This window comes from Ranitomeya variabilis, chromosome 1 (assembly GCF_051348905.1).
Source record: "Ranitomeya variabilis isolate aRanVar5 chromosome 1, aRanVar5.hap1, whole genome shotgun sequence".
In the NCBI taxonomy this organism is placed as follows: Eukaryota; Metazoa; Chordata; class Amphibia; order Anura; family Dendrobatidae; genus Ranitomeya; species Ranitomeya variabilis.
The window spans coordinates 397159701-397183157 of NC_135232.1; the positions used below are offsets into that span (position 1 = coordinate 397159701).

The 23457-nt window shown below is 44.4% G+C and overlaps 1 protein-coding gene across 8 annotated transcripts in view; it reads left to right on the forward strand.

The window, feature by feature from the left end:
* The window catches only part of SMARCA2 (SWI/SNF related BAF chromatin remodeling complex subunit ATPase 2), a 403813-nt gene that overhangs the window by 78838 nt on the left and 301518 nt on the right, over positions 1-23457 (forward strand). For 4 of the 8 annotated variants that reach the window (XM_077249115.1, XM_077249121.1, XM_077249120.1 and 1 more), the window contains exon 1: positions 16302-16545. The exons of 2 other annotated variants lie outside the window; for them this stretch is intronic. The gene's annotated coding sequence lies outside the window, so the exon portion shown is untranslated. Of the gene's footprint in view, positions 1-16301; positions 16546-23457 lie in introns of those variants that run through there. 2 more of the 8 variants (XM_077249119.1, XM_077249123.1) reach the window with 1 other exon arrangement.

Sequence of the window (23457 nt, forward strand, 5' to 3'; positions counted from 1 at the left end):
ATGGTGTGGGGGTGCTTTGCTGGTGACACTGCTGGGGATTTATTCAAAATTGAAGGCATACTGAACCAGCATGGCTACCAGAGCATTTTGCAGTGGCATGCTATTCCATCCTGTTTGCATTTAGTTGGACCATCATTTATTTTTCAACAGGGCAATGACCTCAAACACACCTCCAGACTGTGTAAGGGCGATTTGACCAAGAGGGAGAGTGATGGGATGCTACGCCAGATGACCTGGCCTCCACAGTCACCAGACCTGAACCCAATCGAGATGGTTTGGGGTGAGCTGGACCACAGAGTGAAGGCAAAAGGGCCAACAAGCTCTAAGCATCTCTGGGAACTCCTTCAAGATTGTTGGAAGACCATTCCCGGTGACTATCTCTTGAAGCTCAACAGAATGCCAAGAGTGTGCAAAGCTGTCATCAAAGCAAAAGGTGGCTACTTTGAAGAACCTAGACTATAAGACATAATTTCAGCTGTTTCACACTTTTTTGTTAAGTATATAATTCCACATGTGTTAATTCATAATTTTGATGCCTTTAGTGTGAATGTACAATTTTCATAGTCATGAAAATACAGAAAAATCTTTAAATGAGGTGTGTCCAAACTTTTGGTCTGTACTGTATATTTAATATAAAAAATAATTATTTTTGCATCGCTTTATTCTGAGGACTGTAAATTTATTTTTTCGCTGATGATGCTCTGGCATTCTCGTTTTTTGCGGGACAAGATGATGTTTTTAGCGGTACCATGGTTATTTATATCCGTCTTTTTGATCGCGTGTTATTCCACTTTTTGTTCGGCAGTATGATAATAAAGCATTGGTTTTTTTTTACGGTGTTCACTGAAAGGGTTAACTAGTGGGACAGTTTTATAGGTTGGGTCGTTACGGACGTGGCGATACTAAATATGTGTACTTTTATTGTTTTTTTTATTTAGATAAAGAAATGTATCTATTGGAACAATATAGATATTATATTTTAATTATTTAAGAGTTTTTACACATGTAAATTTTTTTATTTTAACTTTTTTACTTTGCCCCAGTGTGGGAAATCACAGTATAGTGTCAAATCGCTGATCTGACACTTTGGAAAGCACTGTGTCAGATCAGCGATCTGACAGGCAGTGCTCCAGGCTTGCTAGCCACCTCCCTGCAGGACCCAGAAGGAGCCCCGCGGCCATTTTGGATCCGGGGCCTGCAGGGAGGAGGACGTAGGAGACCCTCTGAACATCGCGATCACATCATGTTGTTCCGAGGGTCTCAGGGAAGCGCGCAGGGAGGGGTCTTCCCTATGCCGCCGGAACGCTGCGATCATGTTTGATCACAGTGTTCCAGGGGTTAATGTGCCAGATGTCAGCTGTGACAATCAGCTGACACCCGGCTGCGCTCCCCCGTGAGCGCGGCTGATCGTGTATGACGTATTATTCCATCCATGGGAAGTAGGGCCTGGGTCACATGGACGGAATAATACGTCTAATGGCAGAAAGGGGTTAAAGCTTGGGCGGAAATGGGTCTTCTAAATGGACAGTAACCCGAAGCATACTGCCAAAAAGGTAACCAAGTGGCTTAAGGATAACAAAGTCAATGTTTTGAAGCGGCCATCACAAAGCCCTGATCTCAATCCTACTGAAAATTTATCGGCAAAGCTGAAAAGGCAGGTGCGAGCAAGGAGACCTACAAACCTGGATCAGTTACACCAGTTTTGTCAGGAGGAATTGGTCCCGTGAGTGCGGTCGATAGCCTATGACGTACTATCCCATGCCTGGGAATTAAGTCCCAGGTCACCTCAACGGGATAGTACGTCATATGGGATTAAGGGGTTTATACTTGGTGGCAAAACCCTTGTTGGCAAGCACAGCAGTTAGACGTTTTTTGTAGTTGATGATGAGTTTGCGCACATGTCAGGAGAAATTTTGGTCTACTCCTCTTTGCAGATCATCTCTAAATCATTAAGATTTTGAGGCTGTTGCTTGGCAACTCGGATCTTCGTATGCCTAAGTGTTATGTATGTCTCTGCATGTTTTACCACACCTCCTTAAAGTAAAAGTTTATCTAATTTTCTTTTTAGACCACACTTTTTGCCACTAAAGTGAAAATGTAAGCGTTTTTCACTTTGATGCAAAATTCCATGAAGATGCCTACTTTTATAAAGTGCTGAGTTGCATTTTTTTACCGGTGTGTCTGGTGCCTACTTTCAGAAAATATATAGTATTGGTAAATTAGTATTTTTTATATTTTCTAATTTAGATTTATTTGTTCATGTCAAAAGTGTGGCTACAAAAGGCGCAAAATGTCAACAAATTAAAGGCCGTACAGTTTGCGTGTTTCCAGGCAACAGGTGCTGCAGGCAGCTCTCATCATTGTCGCCTGGTCTCCCTGAGATCAGCACGACCAAGCGACACCGAGAGGAGTTGTATTCAGCACCCGCTGTGTACATTGTATATAAATAAATAAAAAGAAAACCTAGCGTGGGGTCCTCTGTAATTTTCATAAACAGCAGAGGGAAAGCCGACCACTGGGGGCTGATGATAATAATCTGGGAAAGGGGCCAATATCCCAAAAGGTTCCCAGGCTATTAAAGGGCCACTGTCACCCCCTCCAGCCGTTATAAACTAAAAGAGCCACCTTGTGCAGCAGTAATGCTGCAGTCTAACAAGGTGGCTCTTTTAGTTTTTGATGCCGTTATTCCCTCAATAAAGCGTTTTAAAATTTGCCCTAACTACCTGTCTGCAGACCTGGAGGCGGTCCGAAGCCTCCTCTGTGAATCTCCCAACGGCCGTCACTCTTCTCTTCTGGGGATGTCGTCGCCGCCCCCTTCGCGCTGTTTCTTCTTAAATCCGGCGCCTGCGCTGTGCGTGCCTGCCTGTGACAGGCGCAGTCTTCATTGTCCATCATAGGTCAGATGCAGGGTGCCTGACTGCGCCTGTGCGGGCAGTGCGGCCACCCTGTTGCTGAATCCCCGCCCCGCACTGTGTTATTCATTATGCACAGTGCGGGGCTGGGGTTCCTGGGCATGCGCACTGCGCTGTTCAGATGCTCCCCCAGCTCAGACGCTCCCCCAGCTCCCCGGCCTTCCAGCGTTATTTGCGGCTGCTTCATTCCAAACGCTGGCAAGGAAACCTGTATATTACGGCAACGCTGGAAGGCGGGGGACCGGGGGAGCATCTGAACAGCGCAGTGCGCATGCCCAGGAACCCTAGCCCCGCACTGTGCATAATGAATAACACAGTGCGGGGCGGGGATTCAGCAACAGGGTGGCCGCACTGCCCGCACAGGCGCAGTCAGGCACCCGGCATCTGACCTATGACGGACAATGAAGACTGCGCCTGTCCCAGGCAGGCACGCACAGCGCAGGCGCCGGATTTAAGAAGAAACAGCGCGAAGGGGGCGGCGACCACATCCCCAGAAGAGAAGAGTGACGGCCGTTGGGAGATTCACAGAGGAGGCTTCGGACCGCCTCCAGGTCTACAGACAGGTAGTTAGGGCAAATTTTAAAACGCTTTATTGAGGGAATAACGGAATCAAAAACTAAAAGAGCTACCTTATTAGACTGCAGCATTACTGCTGCACAAGGTGGCTCTTTTAGTTTATAATGGCTGGAGGGGGTGACAGTGGCCCTTTAATACCAGCTCATAGCTGTTTGCTTAGCCTTTACAGGTTAGTTTATGGGAGACGCCCCAAAAAAAGATGTAGGTCCCCCTATAATTTGTAACCAGCAAAGGGTAAAAAGACCTCTGTGGGCTGATATTAATAGCTTGGGAAGGGGCCAAGGATATTGCCCCCTCTCTCAGGCTAAGAAGATCAGCCCTCAGAAATGGCACATCCATAAGATGCTCTAAATCTAGTGCTTAGCCTCCGCTTTTCCCACTTGCTCTGGTACGGTGGCAAGTGGGGTAATAGGGTTAGGGTTAATGTCAGCTGTTTTATGGTGGCTGACATCAAGCCCAGGGGTTAGTAATGGAGAGGTGTCTATAAGACACCCCCATTAGGCCCCATTCACACATCATTTTTATGCCATCAGTCACAATCCATTGGCTCGACGGATCCATCGCCGATTGTGAAAAACTGATGCATTGGATTCATTTTTTCCACGGATCTGCCTAGCGGATCTGGCTAATTGGATTCTAAATAAATTGGAGCATGCTCAGTTAAAAAAACAGAATCCATTGCCAGATTCCGTCATTTGACGGATCCGGCGCCCATAGGCTTCCATTCGAGCAAACGATTGATCCGTTGCTGTCTGATTTTTCGATGTACACAAAAAACGTTAATTTGTCTGTCGTCTCCGGCCGTCGGACAAACAATTTTCAATGGACCCAGCGAATGATGGATGAAACGTGAGGCCATCCGTCGCAATCTGTCGCTAATACAAGACTACTAGAAAAAACGGATCCAGCGGCATCAGTCGCTGGATTCGTTTTTTTCAAAATTTGATGGATTGCGACTGATAGCAAAAAACTGATGTGTGAAAGGGGCCTTACTGACCCCATAGTCAAATGTAAAAAAAGACAATAAAGTCCTTTAATTGAAATAAAAGACACAGACTCCTTTATTTGAAATAAAGAATCCACACCCTATTTTTCCCATTTATTACTGGAAAATTAGAAATAATACAGCACCATATTCCTCACCTGTCCGTTGACGATCCATTTTTCCCACGAAGAACTCAACTCTGCTTCATCTGGATTGTATAGCTGAGAGGTTTCATCCGACCACTCAGCCATAAATCCAGAAGACACTGAACTGAGCATGAGAGCGCAGCTGCAGTGACCTGCGGTGACATCATTGTGGTTACCGCAGGTTACAGGCAGCCGCGTTCCCACGGTCAGTTCATTGTGAGCTGGTCGATGAACTGTGGTAACCTTCTTTGCATCACCACTAGCACCATGAGGAATTTCTGTAAGAACAAACCTCCCACTCCAAACTGCAGATATGTGCATGCAAGCCTGTGAAATGTAAATCTATTCATACCTTTTATATATTCTATCTGTTTCTGCATTCCTGCGTAATTAGCATTTAAATTCATAAGCAAACATGGTGTTAAAGGTAATTTTCAGCTGCATTTTACAGCTGTTTTTTACATGTTTTTTCAGACACACCTGTTTTTTTAGACATAGAGCATGTCACTTCTTTCAGCATTTTTTCAGCGTTTTTCATCCATTGAAATGGGTGATAAAGAAAATGCTGACAAAATTAAAAAAAATGCAAGTACAGCAGTATATGAAACCCATTTATTTTTGTGATTTTTCCAGGTTTACCATCTTGTCTTGGTAACTTGAGATGGCAGTTTGGATTAGCATAGTTTCATTAAATTAGTTAAGTGTATAAAGTAAACAGTGGCAAAGAATGGTGTGAAATTGAACAATGCCTGTGGCTGACCAAGGTGTGAGATAGAACAATGAGTTAGCATCTCAATAGCTGACCAAAGTGTGAAAGTTAAACAGTGTCTACCAGTGTCAATGCACTTCCAGGGTTTAAGATATATTATTCCAGACCAACTCATCTCCCCCAGCTGTTACATTTGTATGTGTATTTTTTCATGAACATGTCTTGTATTGTCTTGTATTGGTGACCGGTGTTCTTGCTTCTGTGCTGGAAGCAAAGCTGAACTTTGGGATCCTGAAAAACACACCAAAACAGAACAAAAACATGCGTTTTTGATGCTGTTTCTTTTCTGTCAAGAGTGCAGGTTTTGCTGCAGTAAAAAACACACCAAAAACTCCTAGTGTAAACCTAGGCTAAGTGACAGAGCACTTAAGGAGCCACTGCCTTCAGAGCTTGTTTTCCCACCCAGCACCAGCCTACTGAGTTTGATAGATGAGTCTGGGACCACAATCACACGTTCAGTATTTCATCAGTATTTTATCTTAATACTTGTAAGCCAAAACCAGAAGTGCGTGAAAAATGCAGAAGTTGTGACGTGTTTCTATTTATACTTTTTCTCTGATTGTTCCACTCCTGATTTTGGCTTATAAATGCTGATGAAAAAACTGGTCAATCACTGAATGTGGCCTGATCCCTTACCTGGCTCCTGAATGAGCCATCATTCAAGCTAAAAAGGCTGGTGTTGTGCAGGAAAACAATCAGTGCAAGCTCCTTAAAGGGAAGGTGCCACCAGTTTTCTTGTAGTTTGTTTTTTTGTGAAATTAAGCTTAAAATAGTAAATAAAATGTATTAATGCAATGTTTGCACTGTTTGCAAACATTTCTATATGAAAAATATTATATATTTTCTTACAAATATATATATTGACCACTAGGGGGAGCATTTTCCGTTTTAGACCTCAAGCAGCTATAGTGAGACTTACCAGCTTTACTGTTAGCTGGAAAATCTGGGCAGTACCTGCTGACATCAGCATTTCCCTCCCCTTTTGGGTGGTCTAGTATCCCTGGGGCAGAATGAAGAGCAGCATCACAGGGCAGAGCCATTTTGTGTGTGACTGACCTGTGAGCTGCTATCACCAGCAGTTACTGCATCAGAAGCACAGTTAGTTTATGTGGTGTGTATGGAGCAGCATTGTCTGTGCAGAGCTGTCTGTGACTCATCCCTCAGTAAGATAAGAAGGAGCTCCAGGTCTGCAGTGAATGGCCAGGCAATGTGGAGGGAGGGGACAGATACATTGTATGGCAGGTGTCAGGTGTCACCTCTCTCTGCAGGCTGTGAATGCAGCTTAATGGAGTGAATGGAGCTCCTGTGATAGAGAGTAAGTGGAGCTGGGCAGAGAGCACTGGGCTATAATGACATGGCTGCTAGTCACACCTACAGCAGTGAGTTGTGCAGCCCACAGAGGCGTGCCCAGCTCACTGCTAACACCTTTCCAATGTTAAAGATAGGGTCAGCGCCGGTCTATTATCTCCTATGTCCATGGGGTGCTGTAAAATGACACTGTTAGTGCCCTGCTACTGCTGCAAAACCAAGATGTCAGCCCCCAGCTCCTTCTTTAAACACATATAACACACGAAATCTGTTTCACCTGCATTTAAAACTTGGTTATAGCAGCATGTTATGCTACATTACAGTGATTTATTAATGATCTACAAACGCGGTACCTTACCTTTAAAGGGGTTTGCCACTACTCTATTATAGTTCGAAAAATACCAGTACATAAAACAGAAAAATATTTAGAATTGAGAGTCCTCAGTGGTTGATACCTTTTAATGGCTAACTGAAAAGATGGTAACAAATTGCAACCTTTCGAGACTACACAGGTCTCTTCATCAGGCAAAGACTAAAAGAAATTCTGAAGAATCACATATTTATGCACAACATAGCACAGAAAAAAAAAAGGAAAAAACCATGGATAAGACAGGTGGCATGAAGCAGAATTACCATGATTGATAAACAGTTATGTCCATAAATATTGGGCCAGTTCTTAGATAAGGAGTGTTTTATTGTCCTCTGATTGGGGTTGGTTCTGTTGTGAGGGGCAAGTTCCTTAGTTGATGTAAAAAGACATAAATCCATGCGACACATTCATTCCTGCAGTGCATTCCTCAATTCTAAATATTTTTCTATCTACTGGCTAACACGGTACCAAGATATATTACACTGGTCAACAGCATTTTTGGTGCCAAAGATATTTCATCGAATTTAGGGTATTTTTGGAGTGCTGATTCTGAATATGTCATCAGTTTTGCCAGATTGGCTCAAGTTTTTTGGTATCTTATTTATAGCACTTGTTGGTAAATGCGACGCATCATCTCATTAATTTCTTTGGATTAGTACTTGAACTGAGCAGTTCTCAATATAGTTTTGTGTTAATTAGTGTTCTAAAAGTTTGTTCATAGCTTGATTTTTGCACTAACTTTATGTTGTTGTCTGTTTTCCAGTGAAAAGCATGAACTCATCAAGAAGAAGTTGTCTTAACGATCCAGACTCATTCTGTTACATTTGTGGTGAATACACACTGCCAAAACATAGAAGAAACATAACAGACTTCGTAAAAAAAGTGTATTTTGCCTATTTTGGGGTTATGCTTGGGGACCAAGACAAGTTTTGGGCACCACACATAGTGTGCAAAGCATGTATCGAATTATTACGAAAATGGAGCAAAGGACAAAGAAAAAGCCTCAAATTTGGTGTTCCAATGGTGTGGAGAGAGCCAAAAAATCATCATGATGACTGTTATTTATGGTAAACACAGGTACAGGCACATCTTCACAATGAGGGACAGGCCTTCTTGCAGATTCCATGTTACTCCCATTTTCGTTTCTTATGCTTATTGAATCCTTGCACTTGCACTGCACAGAAATAACAGTCATCATGATGATTTTTTGGCTCTCTCCACACCATTGGAACACCAAATTTGAAGCTTTTTCTTTGTCCTTTGCTCCATTTTCGTAATAATTCGATACATGTTTTGCACACTATGTGTGGTGCCCAAAACTTGTCTTGGTCCCCAAGCATAACCCCAAAATAGGCAAAATACACTTTTTTTACGAAGTCTGTTATGTTTCTTCTATGTTTTGGCAGTGTGTATTCACCACAAATGTAACAGAATGAGTCTGGATCGTTAAGACAACTTCTTCTTGATGAGTTCATGCTTTTCACTGGAAAACAGACAACAACATAAAGTTAGTGCAAAAATCAAGCTATGAACAAACTTTTAGAACACTAATTAACACAAAACTATATTGAGAACTGCTCAGTTCAAGTACTAATCCAAAGAAATTAATGAGATGATGCGTCGCATTTACCAACAAGTGCTATAAATAAGATACCAAAAATCTCAAAAACTTGAGCCAATCTGGCAAAACTGATAGCATATTCAGAATCAGCACCTCAAAAATACCCCAAATTCATTAAAATATTTTGGACACCAGAAAAAAATTTTTTTTTTGTTGACCTGTGTTATCTTTCCTGAGTACATAAAACAAGTTTTTAATCAGTATACATTATTTAGCCCCTTCACACCCAATCCTGTTTTCACGTTTCTGACCAGTGATTTTTCATGACACATTGTACTTTGTTAGTGGTAAATTTAGGTAGAAGTTTTTCGTGTTTATTCGTGAAAATATCAGAAATTTAGCGAAAAGTTTGAAAATGTAGCAATTTTTAAACTTTCAATGTTTATATCCTTAAACTAGTTAGCTAGTGTTACAAAATAATTTATAAATAACATTTCCTAATATGTCTACGTTAGATCTGCATTATTTTTTAAATATAATTGTTTTTTTGTTAGGAAGTTAGAAGGGTAGAATGTTATCAGCAATTTCTAATTTTTCCAACAAAATTTACAAACCAATTACTTGAGGGACATATATGCCAGAAATACCCAAAGGGACATCATCCTAAAAACCGCGCCCTTCAAAGTACTCAAAACCACATTCAATGTGTTTATTAACCCTCTAGGTGCTACACAGGAATTAAAGCAATGTGGAAGGAAAACATTAATATTTTAATTTTTCCCACAAAAATGCACCATTTGACTTTTATAGCGCAAAATTGGCAGGAATAGATAGCGGACACCATGTCACATTTGCAGACTAAAACCAAAGTAATGCAGAACAAAAGACTACCAGAAAGTATACAGGCAAAAGAATAATTAAAGTGTGCCTTTATTTATAAAGATGGCAATAAGTTACAAAAATTAAAAGACAAAAGTGCGCAAGAGCAGGACTAGATAAAGTATTAAACGGTATGGTAATTCACAGCAACCCCAGAATACCTCAATAAAGGGATTATTATATATTGCTAGGCTGTGCATATAGTGCATATAGTGCAAAAAGGACAATTATTAAAACATTTTACAAGATGTGTAGGAAATTAATCAATCAAGAAAAAAATAAAATTGCCACAACAAGTGCTGGTTTGCATCAAAAAACTAAACCAAGAGTACTGTGTGTACCAAAAATTCAATCAAATGATTAATCATAAACTAGATAAATAAGTGCTAGAGTGCAAATGACCATCATTAAGGGTCAAGCATAGTGCAAAATAAACACCACACAAGTGTGGAACTATTGCAGCAAACTGACGAAGGAAGGTTTTTTCCGAAACGCGCGTCGGGTGTGCACAGGCACAGGACCCAGCTTACTCCCCAGGTATATAGTATATATATATTGAGGTGCTATCTTACATTTGCTGCATTAGTTCCACACTTGTGTGTTGTTTATTTTGCACTATGCTTGACCCTTAATGATGGTCTTTTGCACTCTAGCACTTATTTATATATTTTATGATTAATCATTTGATTGAATTTTTGGTACACACAGTACTCTTGGTTTAGTTTTTTGATGCACACCAGCACTTGTTGTGGCAATTTTATTTTTTTCTTGATTGATTGATTAATTTCCTACACATCTTATAAGATGTTTTAATAATTGTCCTTTTTGCACTGTATGCACTATATGCACAGCCGAGCAATATATAATAATCCCTTTATTGAGGTATTCTGGGGTTGCTGTGAATAACTATATCATTTAATACTTTATCTTTTCCTGCTCTTGCGCACTTTTGTCTTCTTTTAATTTTTGTAACTTATTGCCATCTTTATAAATAAAGGCACATTTTAATTACCGTATTATTTTGTCTGTATACTTTCTGGTAGTCTTTTGTTCTGCATTACTTTGGTTTTGGTCTCTTCTCTGCAGTGGTTTCCACTGACAACCCTCACAGTACACCACGATTGTATGTTATATTTTAATTAATATTATTGATATATATTAGATCTTTTGGTTAGTTTTGGGTGTTCTGTGTCTTTAAATACACGTTTGCAGACTGCCTCTTGTGCCTAAACAGTAGAAACCCTCCACAAGTGAATCCCATTTTGGAAACTACTAAATTTTATAATGTTGAGCTGTGAAGATGAAAAATTAAATTTTTCCCACAAACATGTTCCTTTTGCCCTCAATTTTTCATTTTCACAAGGGTAACAGGAGAAAATGAACCATATATTTTGTTGTGCAATTTCTCCCTGTGTCCACCGATACCCCATATGTAGTGGAAAACTACTGTTTGGGCCTACACCATGGATTGGAAGGGAAGGAGCGACACTTGAATTCTGGAGTGCAATTTTGTCTGGAATAGATTGCAGATTCCATGTCACATTTGAAAAGCCACTGACAAGCCAAAACAGCAGAAATCCCCATAAGTTACCCCATTTTGGAAACTACTCCTCTTGAGGAATTCATCTAGCGGTGTAGTGAACATGTTTAACTTTCAAGTGATTCACAGAATGGTATAACATTGAGCTGAATCAATGGAAAATTACAATTGTTTCCATTAAAATGTGGAGAAAAGCCAGGTGTCAGCTGTTATGTTAGCTGAACACCTGGCGTCGATCATGTTGGTATATCTGGCTTGCACGGAGCACAAACGCGATGACGTACCTATACTTCAATGTTGTTAAGATACTAATAATTATTAATAATTCATCTGTCCCATTTCCCCGCAACCCATGTGTACATAGGAGATCGTTTCACTGCATAGTTCATAAAGAGATGTGTTGTGCTCACTAATGGACAACACCTTTAAGTGCTGTGTCATGCCCCGAGCTCGGAAAGGGTTTTTTTTACTTGAGTTTTCAATTCTTATAGTCACTATTTTGCCACTGTGTTGTAATTTTACCCTCCAATTTCATCCTTCTGACTTGTATAGTCAACATCATTCTGTGCCCATCACTACTTCTGCCTGCCCATTTGTTTATTTTCTGTAGAGAGAGTTTCCTGTCTGCCTCTCCCACCAAAACTAAAGTGCCTTGTGCTGGCATTGCAGCTGGTTCAAACTCTGCCTTGTTTTAAAACACTGCAGGGGGAAACCAAAAGAGGAAATACCGAACATGTGATCAAAAATATTCTAAACCTAGTAGAGTTAGAAATAACACCTTTAATAGAATAGTCATGGTGAATGGTGGCACTTCTGAAAGAGTGCTCGCACTTAGATAAAATGATACATGCACTTGCATCTAGTGGGAAATACACAGCATGATAAAAATAAATAGTACAATCAAAGGTCAAGGTTATAGGTGCTGATAATATAAAGAATTGTCCATATAGGATTATAAAAGGGGTAATGTAGGTAGAGGATCCTGCATGAATGAAATATATCAAAAGGAATTAGATGGAAAATATAAGAGTGAACAAATGTCCATGCTGAAAAAGAACCAGATCCTATACGTGGCAAGATATAAATAATATATGCCAAGGAGTGAACCGATAGATGTTTCAATAGATAACAATATGTCAGGTGTCAGCCAAAAAACAATAAATGGACAATGTTATTATACAACCCACATATGTAAAAACTAGATGGTGGCCCGATTCTAACGCATCGGGTATTCTAGAATATGCATGTCCACGTAGTATATTGCTCAGTGACGTAGTATATTGCCCAGTGACGTAGTATATTGCACAGCCACGTAGTATATTGCCCAGCCATGTAGTATATTGCCCAGTTACGTCGTATATTGCCCAGCCACGTAGTATATTGCCCAGTTCCGTAGTATATTGCACAGCCACGTAGTATATTGCCCAGTTACGTAGTATATTGCCCAGTGACGTAGTATATTGCCCAGTGACGTAGTATATTGCCCAGTGACGTAGTATATTGCCCAGTTACGTAGTATACAGCACAGAGCCACGTAGTATATTGCACAGCGACGTAGTATACAGCACAGAGCCACGTAGTATATTGCCCAGTTACGTAGTATATTGCCCAGTGACGTAGTATATTGCCCAGTGATGTAGTATATTGCCCAGCCACGTAGTATATTGCCCAGCCACGTAGTATATTGCCCAGTGACGTAGTATATTGCCCAGTGATGTAGTATACAGCACAGAGCCATGTAGTATATTGCCCAGCCACGTAGTATATTGCCCAGTGACGTAGTATATTGCCCAGTGACGTAGTATACAGCACAGAGCCACGTAGTATATTGCACAGCGTCGAAGTATACAGCACAGAGCCACGTAGTATATTGCCCAGCCACGTAGTATATTGCCCAGCCACGTATGTCACAGGTTAAAAAATAAAAAATAAACATATACTCACCTTCCGAGGATGCCCTTGTAGTTCTGTCGCCGTAGTATATTGCCCAGCCACGTATGTCACAGGTTAAAAAATAAACATATACTCACCTTCCGAGGATACCCTTGTAGTTCTGTCGCCTGTGTTCGGTTCAGACGGCAGCTTCCGGTCCGAGGGTGTGATGACGTCGCGGTCACATGACCGTGCCGTCACGGCAGGTCCTTCTCGCGCAGGGCCTGCGATGACGTCGCGGTCACATGACCGTGACGTCACAGCAAGTCCTTCTCGCGCAGGGCCTGTGATGACGTCGCAGTCACATGACTGTGACGTCATGGCAGGTCCTTGTCGCACACCAACCTTAGCACCGGAACCTGCCGCTTGCATGGACCGGTCACCGGAGCGTCGGAAAGGCGGCGGAAGGTGAGTATATGATGATTTTTTTTTTTTTTTAATTTTTAACATTAGATGTTTTTACTATTGAGGCTGCATAGGCAGCCTCAATAGTAAAAACTTGGTCACACAGGGTTAATAGCGGCGGAGTGAGTTACCTGCGGCATAACACGGTCCGTTACCGCTGGCATTAACCCTGTGTGAGCCGTGACTGCGGGGAGTATGGAGCGGGCGCCGGGCAGTGACTGCAGGGGAGTAGGGAGGGACTAATCGGACTGTGCCCGTTGCTGATTGGTCGCGGCAGCCATGACAGGCAGCTGGCGAGACCAATCAGCGAATGAATATCCGTGACGGAAGTTGCCGACAGAAAGACGGAAGTACCCCTTAGACAATTATATATATAGAAGGGCGTTATATGTATAAAGTAAGCTTATGGATTCTGACAATGACCTGTGTAGCGAAAGTAACAAGGAGACAGTTACCTGCGTGATCAGCTGTGCAACTGCAGCGCACTACCCCGACGTACGTTTCGGAACCCGTCCTTCGTACAGCTATACTGCAACAAACATACCCAAGTCATAAGTCTCTTCTCCCTTCAGCCCGATCTTTCTTTGCCTGCCCGAACCCTATGTAATCCTGTACTCCCACCCACTTTTCCCTCCTGTTCTACCTGCTCATCTCTTCTGCATGGTTTTTATACAAATCTCTCCACAGTCACTCAGATCTTCTCCCCTATCTCCATATGTGCTAGATGCTGTCATGGTTCACGGGGAGGATACCTGTATCCTCCCCACCACTCACACCAATTTGTCATGAACCGGGGTGTTTGGTTGCCCCTGGTTCTGACAGCTCTCTGGTGCCCCCTTACTCTCAGGTTAGTCAGGGTAATTAGTCGCCAGAAAGACTGCCTGCTATGTACTGGCTATTGGGCACGCTGCAGCGAGGGTGATATAACTACTCCCACTCAGGTGAGAACAATAATTATCAATGCCGTCCTTCACTGCAAAGACTCTCAAACGCCCAGGACAAATCCGCTGCCACCAGCTATGATTTCTTAATTATTAACGGGTCCGGAGCCAACCCAAATAAGTAGCATAATTCACTTAAGAGGACGTGACCGTACGTTACAGAGCAAGGAGAGAAAAGCTAGTAATTTTATATTTTACTACAGAAAAGGTAAGCAGTGTTTACAGAAGTATAAAAAGATATTATAAAGAAGACTAGTATCATATGTACAATACAATTACAAATAAAATGGGATTAAAGTTGAAAAAACACTTACATTTCATTATGTCATCTTATCTCATGGCCGACCATGTGCTGTGGAGGAGGGACACATCTAGATGCATAGCATGCATCTGTATAGAAGCTAGACCCCAGACAAAGACACGTGAAGACTGCTGCTTCACTCACTTATTTCCTAGCCTAAAACCAAAGCCCTCCCCCTGTGGTGACCTCACTTAGAGACTGAATTCTCCCCTTTACTTAGAGCTATGGCCACCATTTGTATGCCTAGCTCGCTGTATGAATCTCGTATGCGAAAGACACAATGATCAGGATGTGCCCCACATCAGGGGGATTCTTTTAAGTGTAAACCCGGTGTAATTACATGACCCGCTTACAGAGAAACCCGCTCTTTGCACTCGTTGGGTTTAGCTTCTAGCGATTTCAGGGAGTAATAGATCCCTCGATGGACAGCCGGAATATATAATTCTTATATCTCTAGCCCTGATCGGTGCCAATAGACATCTTTCAGAGAACAATAGAATCTCATGCTTTCTGTACCAGTTTTGACCAGTACCAGGTGGGAGGGGGAATGACAAGGGTAGGGAGACTTGTCTGTCGCCACATAGAGCCATATAAATTCATGAGGGAGGGGAGAAATAAGGGGTTTTGGATTACACACTAAGGCAGAGTGGGAAGAGGGGGGCTGGAAAGGCCCACAGCGTGTGTCTTAAAAACCATGAAACTTTTAGGTACTCAAACATGGCATATTAACATTATCGTGACACCTCCCCCTTTTAGACTGTGCTATGGAGGCAGAACCTCTCGGTACTCCTCCATGCGCACCTCAGCAGGTTCGCCCTGGCTGGACAACCCATTTGCATTGCCATGCTCCCTGCCCATTTTGTGTGACTGTAAAGTCGTACTGCTGGAGGGCAAGGCTCCAGCGTAGCAACCTTCCGTTGGTTCCACACATGGATTATAGCCAGAGGGTTATGGTCCATCAACACAGTGAAGGGGCGACCGTACAGGTATAGTGGTGTGTGCAGTATAGTGGTGTGTGCAGTATAGTGGTGTGCACAGTATAGTGGTGTGCAGTGTAGTGGTGTGCACAGTGTAGTGGTGCATTGTGTTAGTGTGCACAGTACAGTGGTGTGCAGTGTAGTGGTGTGCACAGTGTAGTGGTGCGCTGTGTTACGGTGTGCAGTGTTATGGTGTCTGTGCAGTCTAGTGGTGTGCAGTGTAGTGGTGCTCTGTGTAGTGGTGTGCTGTGACGGTGTGTACAGTATAGTGGTGTGCTATACTGTACACTGCAGTGTAGTGGTGTGTACAGTATAGTGGTGTGCACAGTATAGTGGTGCGCTGTTATGGTGTGCAGTGTAATGAGTAGTGGTGTGCAGTGTTATGATGTCTGTGCAGTATAGTGGTGTGTACAGTGTAGTGGTGCTCTGTTACAGTGTGTAGTGTAATGAGTGTAGTGGTATGCAGTGTTATGGTGTCTGTGTAGTATGTGGTGTGCTGTGTTACGGTGTGCAGTGTAGTGGTGTACAGTATGTGGTGTGCAGTGTTACGGTGTGCAGTGTAATGAGCGTAGTGGTGTGCAGTGTTATGGTGTCTGTGCAGTGTGATGAGAGCAGTGGTGTGCTGTGTTACCGTGTACAGTATAGTGGTGTGCAGTGTATGGTGTCTGCAGTGTTGTGGTGCCTGTGCAGTGTGTGTGCAGTGTTACTGTGTGATGAGCGTGGTGGTGTGCGCGGCCTGGCACCTGAGTGCGCACGGGGGGGGGGGAGAGGCTGCGTACACGGCGGAGCACAATCAGGAAGTCACAGGGAAAACATTCAGACATGTTTGATCACGATGACATGACGGAGGGGAGGAGGAACAGGAACAGGGCCTGAAGCTTCTACCTCCACACTCAGAACATAGCCACCCCCAGCGCTCAGCAAACCCGGCGCTGACGAGCAGGTAAGCAGCCCGCCTCCTGCCCGAGCCTTGTGCTCGTGTTCGGAAAGGCGGCCGAGCCTGAATCTAGTCCCGGTCAGGGAAGCAATCGATCGGGTGTCCAAACTTTCCTGAGAGCGAGAGAGAGGGCGGGGGAATAAACATGGCTCCCTGTTTCCTTCCCTAAATGTTGTCGCTTCCCTGCAGCACGGAGGAGGCCTGCTCCCCTCACTAGGTGCCGTGGCGGGGGGCTGAGCGAGCTGTGCCCGCTGCGGTGTGTGCCCGGTGCGGTGTGCCCGGTGCGGTGTGCGGCCGCCCGGAGGGAGCTGTGGAGCCGGGCTCGGCTGTTGTCCGGGGCACCCTCGCCTCACACCGTCATGGCTGCTGCTCGTACTTTCTAGAAAAGTACCTCAGCAGACGCGGAGTGCTGCTGTGAGGACGGGCTGAAGTTGTGGTCACATGGCTGCCTGTGTGCTGGCGCTCGGCTCCTGGCGGCATGGCAGGCCCTCGCCACTTGGTGCCACAAACTTTCCTGCCTGGTCCCCGGGTGTGGGGCTTCCCATGGAGTCTGCCGTACACATGGGGGTCAGCCGGCGCTGGTCTCCGTGCAGTGGACATGAAGGCTAATATTCTGCTCGCCTTTGGCCAGCTTCACGTGAGAGTAGGCACACTTTTGTACCCAAGGGCTGGCCACTGGCGATTACTCCTAGCCTGATCGATTGGTGGGTGGTCTGGACCCCCAGCCGTCAATGGGGGATAACTAGTGATGAGCGAACATGCTGTAAGGTGTTAGGCTACGTTCACATTTGCGTTGTGCGCCGCAGCGTCGGCGCCGCAACGCACAGCGCAAACAAAAACGCAGCAAAACGCATGCACAACGCTGCATTTTGCGCCGCATGCGTCCTTTTTTTCATTGATTTTGGACGCAGCAAAAATGCAACTCGCTGCGTCCTCTGCGCCCGGACGCGGGCACCGCAGGGACGCATGCGGCGCAAAACGCAAGTGCGACGCATGTCCATGCGCCCCCATGTTAAATATAGGGGCGCATGACGCATGCGGCGACGCTGCGGCGCTGACCGCAAATGTGAACGTAGCCTTATCTGAGCATGCTCGGGTGCTGGCCAAATGGTGTGCTCACATAATAGGATCGAGTCCCTGCGTGTGTCGCGGCTGTTCTGAGACATACAGCCGCGGGGACGTGAACATACTCGAGCACGCCGAAGTCGCTCCGCACCCGAGCATGCTCAGATAACACCTCATCCCAGCATGTTCGCTCATCACTAGTTATCGCCCACACCCCCCTTTTTAAAAACCCAGATGCCGCATTACAAGTTCTATGGTGCCATAATTTTTAGCATTAAGCCAACATCCAGACTGGCGTTTCCTACCATACTGTTGTTTTAGTGCACCACTCCAGCATTTATTTTCATTTAATTGGTAGAGTGGTATCTGTAATGTAAGTTCCCTAGTACACATACAGTATGTCAGACTCTGGCTCCCCAGGGTGAGTATATTTTACTTGCCGGATCCTAGATACTGATACGGTTGGGAATAATGATTGAGGAAGGAGCGTTAGCTGACAATCCTCCCATCGCTCCCTCTCTGCGTCTGATCTATGGGCACAGCAGTTGTGATGGCAGAACTACAACATGCCCTCTGAACAGACCAGAGCAGCGGGGATCGAGCGGAGGGGAGTATTTTTTAATGTGAGGCTTATACTGTATGAAACACTGTGGGGCCATTTATACTTTATGGAAGGTAATACAGGGCCCATTATACTGTATGGAGCATTATATGGGGCCTGTTATACTGTATGGAGCATTATATGGGGTCTGTTATACTGTATGGAAGGCAATAAAGGGCCCTGTTATACTGTATGGAGCAATATATGAGGCCCATTATACTGTATTGAGCATTATGTTGGGCCCTGTTATACTGTATGGAGCAATATATGGGGCCCATAATACTGTACGGAACACTATGTGGGGCCTGTTATACTGTATGGAGCATTATGTGGGGCCCATTATGCTGTATGGTGCATTATGTGAGACCCCGTAATACTGTATGGAGCATTATGTGGGACCCTGTAGTACTGTATGGAGCATTATGTGGGACCCTGTAGTACTGTATGGAGCATTATGTGGGACCCTGTAGTACTGTATGGAGCATTATGTGGGACCCTGTAGTACTGTATGGAGCATTATGTGGGACCCTGTAGTACTGTATGCAAGGCAATACAGGGCCCATTATACTGTGGAGCATATGGCATTTCCAAGAAGAGCATTCCGTCCTTGGCTGCAGTTGTAACACACTGCCTTTGGTTCGGGCAGCATGACTCTAGGAACAGGTTCCTTCTAAAGGGATTCTGTCATCAGAAATAAAAATGTTTTTACCTATAGTCATGGTGCTAATCTGCAGGTAACACACATATGGCAGTTTAGCTGCAGGAACAATATAACTTTTTCTCCCAGCAGCTACACATCATGTTGCACTGTCACTTATGTGTGTGGAACGGAATTTACCTGCCAATGAGCGTTGTGACTAGGTAAATAGTAATTCTTTCTTATGACCGGTTCCCATTAAGTTTAAAGCGAACCTGTCACCCCCAAAATCGAAGATGAGCTAAGCCCACTGGCATCAGGGGCTTATCTACAGCATTCTGGAATGTTGTAGATAAGCCCCCGATGTATCCTGAAAGATGAGAAAAAGAGGTTAGGTTATACTCACCCAGGGGCGGTCCGATCCAATGGGCATCAGTCTGGTTTCAGCGCCTCCCATCTTTATAGGATGACGTTCCCTTCTTGTCTACCTGCCACGGCTCCGGCGCAGGCGTACTTTGTCCTGTTGAGGGCAGAGCAAAGTACTGTAGTGTGCAGGCGCCCGGCCTCTCTGACCTTTCCCGACAAAGTACGCCTGCGCCGGAGCCGCAGCGTGAAGACCGTAAGAGGACGTCATCCTATGAAGATGGGAGGCCCCAGACCGGACTGCGACGCCCATCGGACCGGACCGCCCCTGGGTGAGTATAACCTAACCTCTTTTTCTCATCTTTCAGGATACATCGGGGGCTTATCTACAGCATTACAGAATGCTGTAGATAAGCCCCTGATGCCGGTGGGCTTAGCTCATCTTCGATTTTGGGGGTGACTGGTTCCCTTTAATGATTTCCAGCCTAAAGAAATTCACCTATTCCCCCTGGATAGGTAATAACTGTCAGCGTTGGTTTCACCATTGGGACCCGCACAGATCACCAAAATGGGGGACTTGTGACTAGGGATGAGCAAATATGTTCAGCTCCCTCCTTATTCGGCAAGCTATAGCGCTTACCGAAGAAGCTTCAGTGGGAACCTGGATACATGGATCGCTCCCGATAATCAGTTGTCTGGTGTCGCAGCTGCATGTGTCAGTTTCCCAGTTACAACACATGCAATGAGAGCCTGTTTGTTGGGCTCTCCACGAGTGATGGAGAAAGTGGACAAGGACCAAAATTTTTTTTCTTGAATGCCCCAAAAATGCTAATGTGTGAATGAGGTCTAATAATTTATTTACCTGTTGTAAAGTTGTGGGAAAAGTTTTGATTTTATATGTATACTCAGCCTGAGGATGCAGTCAGATGGCCGTAGAACACAGATGACCATAGCAATGCTCAGACTGGCCTGCGGCTTTCCTAACCTGAGCATGACAGCATGTATTTCTGTACAGCTGTCACTCTCGGGTCGGGAGAGCCGCCGGGCAGTCCGAGCATTTCAGTGTGATCGTCGTCCATGTTATACGGCCATCTGACTGCACACTTACATCCTCATACATATTACGCTAATGCCAGCCAAACTCACTGATGTTGATAGGCTATGTCGAAATTTGGAGTATATTCATGTGGCTTTTTTTTTTTTATTTGTTTTTCTGTGGTAGCAGTAAAAAGGAGTTTTTACGTGTTTTTTCTCCCATTCATTTAATGGCTGAAAAGTGTTGTAAAAAAGCTGAAATAATTGACATGCTCTATTTTAGCAAAAATGCAGCATGGGCCAAAATACATGTGGAATAAAAGGGAGCATATTGATTATGCTAGTGCTGTAAAAAGCTGCGTATTTTATACACCAAATACTGTGCGTGAAATGCACTGCAAAAATGCAAAGTGTAAACATACCCTGATTTGTATGGGGGGGAAGGGTCGGTGAACTTGTGGTCAAGGGAGACGTCAATCAGATATGTGTGAATTCAGACTTCTGATTGCATTGTTCTCCCGAAGATAAACCACTGTCAGACATTTCAGTTAAGGTACCGTTACACTAAACGACTTACCAACGATCACGACCAGCGATACGACCTGGCCGTGATTGTTGGTAAGTCGTTTTGTGGTAGCTGGGGAGCTGTCACACAGACAGCTCTCTCCAGCGACCAATGATCAGGGGAACGACTTCGGCATCGTTGAAACTGTCTTCAACGATGCCGAAGTCCCCCTGCAGCACCCGGGTACCCAGGGTAAACATCGGGTTACTAAGTGCAGGGCCGCGCTTAGTAACCCGATATTTACCCTGGTTACCATTGTAAAAGTAAAAAAACCCAAAACAGTACATACTCACATTCTGATGTCTGTCACGTCCCCCGACGTCCACAGGGTTAAAACTGCTTTCGGCAGGAGTGCTGGTAATGCATGCGCTGCTGCCGAGAGCTTCCCTGCACTGAATGTGTCAGCGCCGGCAGTAACAGCGGTGACGTCACCGCTGTGCTCTGCTTTACGGCCGGTGCTGACAGTTAGTGCAGGGAAGCTCTCGGCAGCAGCGCGTGCATTACCAGCGCTCCTGCCGAAAGCAGTTTTAACCCTGTGGACGTCGGGGGACATGACAGACATCAGAATGTGAGTATGTACTGTTTTTTTTTTTAACTTTTACAATGGTAACCAGGGTAAATATCTGGTTACTAAGCGCGGCCCTGCGCTTAGTAACCCGATATTTACCCTGGTTACAAGTGAACACATCGCTGGATCGGCCTCACACACGCCGATCCAGCGGGTGATCAGCGACCAAAAAATGGTCCTGATCATTCCCATCGACCAACGATCTCCCAGCAGGCAGGGGCCTGATCGTTGGTCGCTGTCACACATAACGAGATCGTTAGCGGGATCGTTGCTACGTCACCAAAAGCGTGACGTTGCAACGATATCGTTAACGATATCGTTGTGTGACTCAGCCTTTAGGCTACTTTCACACTAGCGTTGTTTGCTGTATGTCGCAATGCGTCGTTTAGGAGAAAAAACGCATCCTGCAAAGTTGTCTGCAGGATGCTTTTTTTCCCCATAGATTTATATTAGCGACGGTTGCGTCGTGTTTTGGCGGAACGTCGGCACAAAAAACCGTTACATGTAACGTTTTTTTGCGCGTCGTGTCCGCCATTTTCGTCTGGGAATGCGCAGCTGAAACTCCGCCCCCTTCTCCCCGTACCTTACAATGGGGCAGCGGAAGCGTTGTAAGACTGCTTCCGCTGCCCTCGTCGGGCATCACTTTCACAACGCGCGTCTGGCCGATGCATAGCGACGGCCCCGTGCCGACGCTAGTGTGAAAGAAGCCTTAGCTGCTTTCTCATAGAGAACACAGGAGGGCTCAGTGAGTGCTCCTCTGTATGGTAGAGAAAAATGGGAGCAATAGCCATAGATATACTACGGTAAATTAGTAATTTTATTAAATGCAAAAATGTTTTTTAAAAACACATTAAAGGGTCATTCTATGGTAGCTTAAGTTACATCACTATATAGTAACTTGTCTTACAAAGATGATGGTAACTTACCTGACAATAAGTTTAATCCATTTGATGGTAACTTACTGTAACGTACAAGTTACCTTCAGCTTAGTAACGCAAGTTACTATACTATGTGGTAATGTAAGTTATCTATATTTCTTGTAATAAAAACTGTTGCTTTTAACTTGAGAGGTTAAAATAAATTTTTTAAAGTTGCTGGGACTATGGTGTTTTAATACAATAAAATTAGTGCTTCTCCCCTGTTTACCAGAACAGAAAAATTTGGCAGACTCATGAAGGACAATTGCCTTTCCTTTTTTTGTAACGTGAGTTACCAAGTAATAACATTGTATTTAGTATTTAATTTTATTGTTGAAAAATCAAACTGTGTTGAAATCTATTTAGAGTAGTTTAATGTACAATATACATTCACTCCTTTTTGTGCTTGACTTCAAAGAACAGTCTGTAGCCAGTTTTTGGCTTGTGAATGTAACGTAAGTTACCATGGAATGACCCTAAAAAGGAAATGTCACACATGGGCACATAATCACTGAGCGTTCACCGGAGTTCGTGCTCTCACGGCACTGCTTCGTGAGAATTTTCTCACGCAGCGGTGCCGCAAGTGAGAACCGGAGCTGATCAGCTGATGTACTTCAGTGAAATCTCACGGCAGCGCAGTGATACACTGACAGGAGTTGATCCCTCCCGCAGTGTATCGCCGGGTAGAGCGGTCACATCTCCCGATGTGACTGTTCTACACGCATGATCGTCGTGGGACACTGGTTATTAAATGGACTATGGCGGAAAGGTAAGTATATGTTAGTTTATTTTTTGTTGCAGGAGACGCGGGCATTAGGTGGTTGCGTATAATTTTTTTATTTTATTTTATTTTTTTGCAATTGAACAGTCGCCGGATGATGGGACTACTGTCCGATCATCGGCTCATGCTGTCACTGTTATATGTGACAGCAGACATAGCCGGATGGGAGTAGTAGTCCCATCAGATGATGCTTGGCTACACGTACGCACACGCAGACACACACAGACACCGACACAGCCGCAGTCAGACACACTCACTCACTCACTCACTCACTCACTCTCCACCCACACATATTCTCCGCCCACACATTCTTCCTCCTTCCTTGCTGCAGTGTTTTTGGCACGCAAATCCTCAGACATTTTTACACCTTTGCTTTGGCTGCGGAT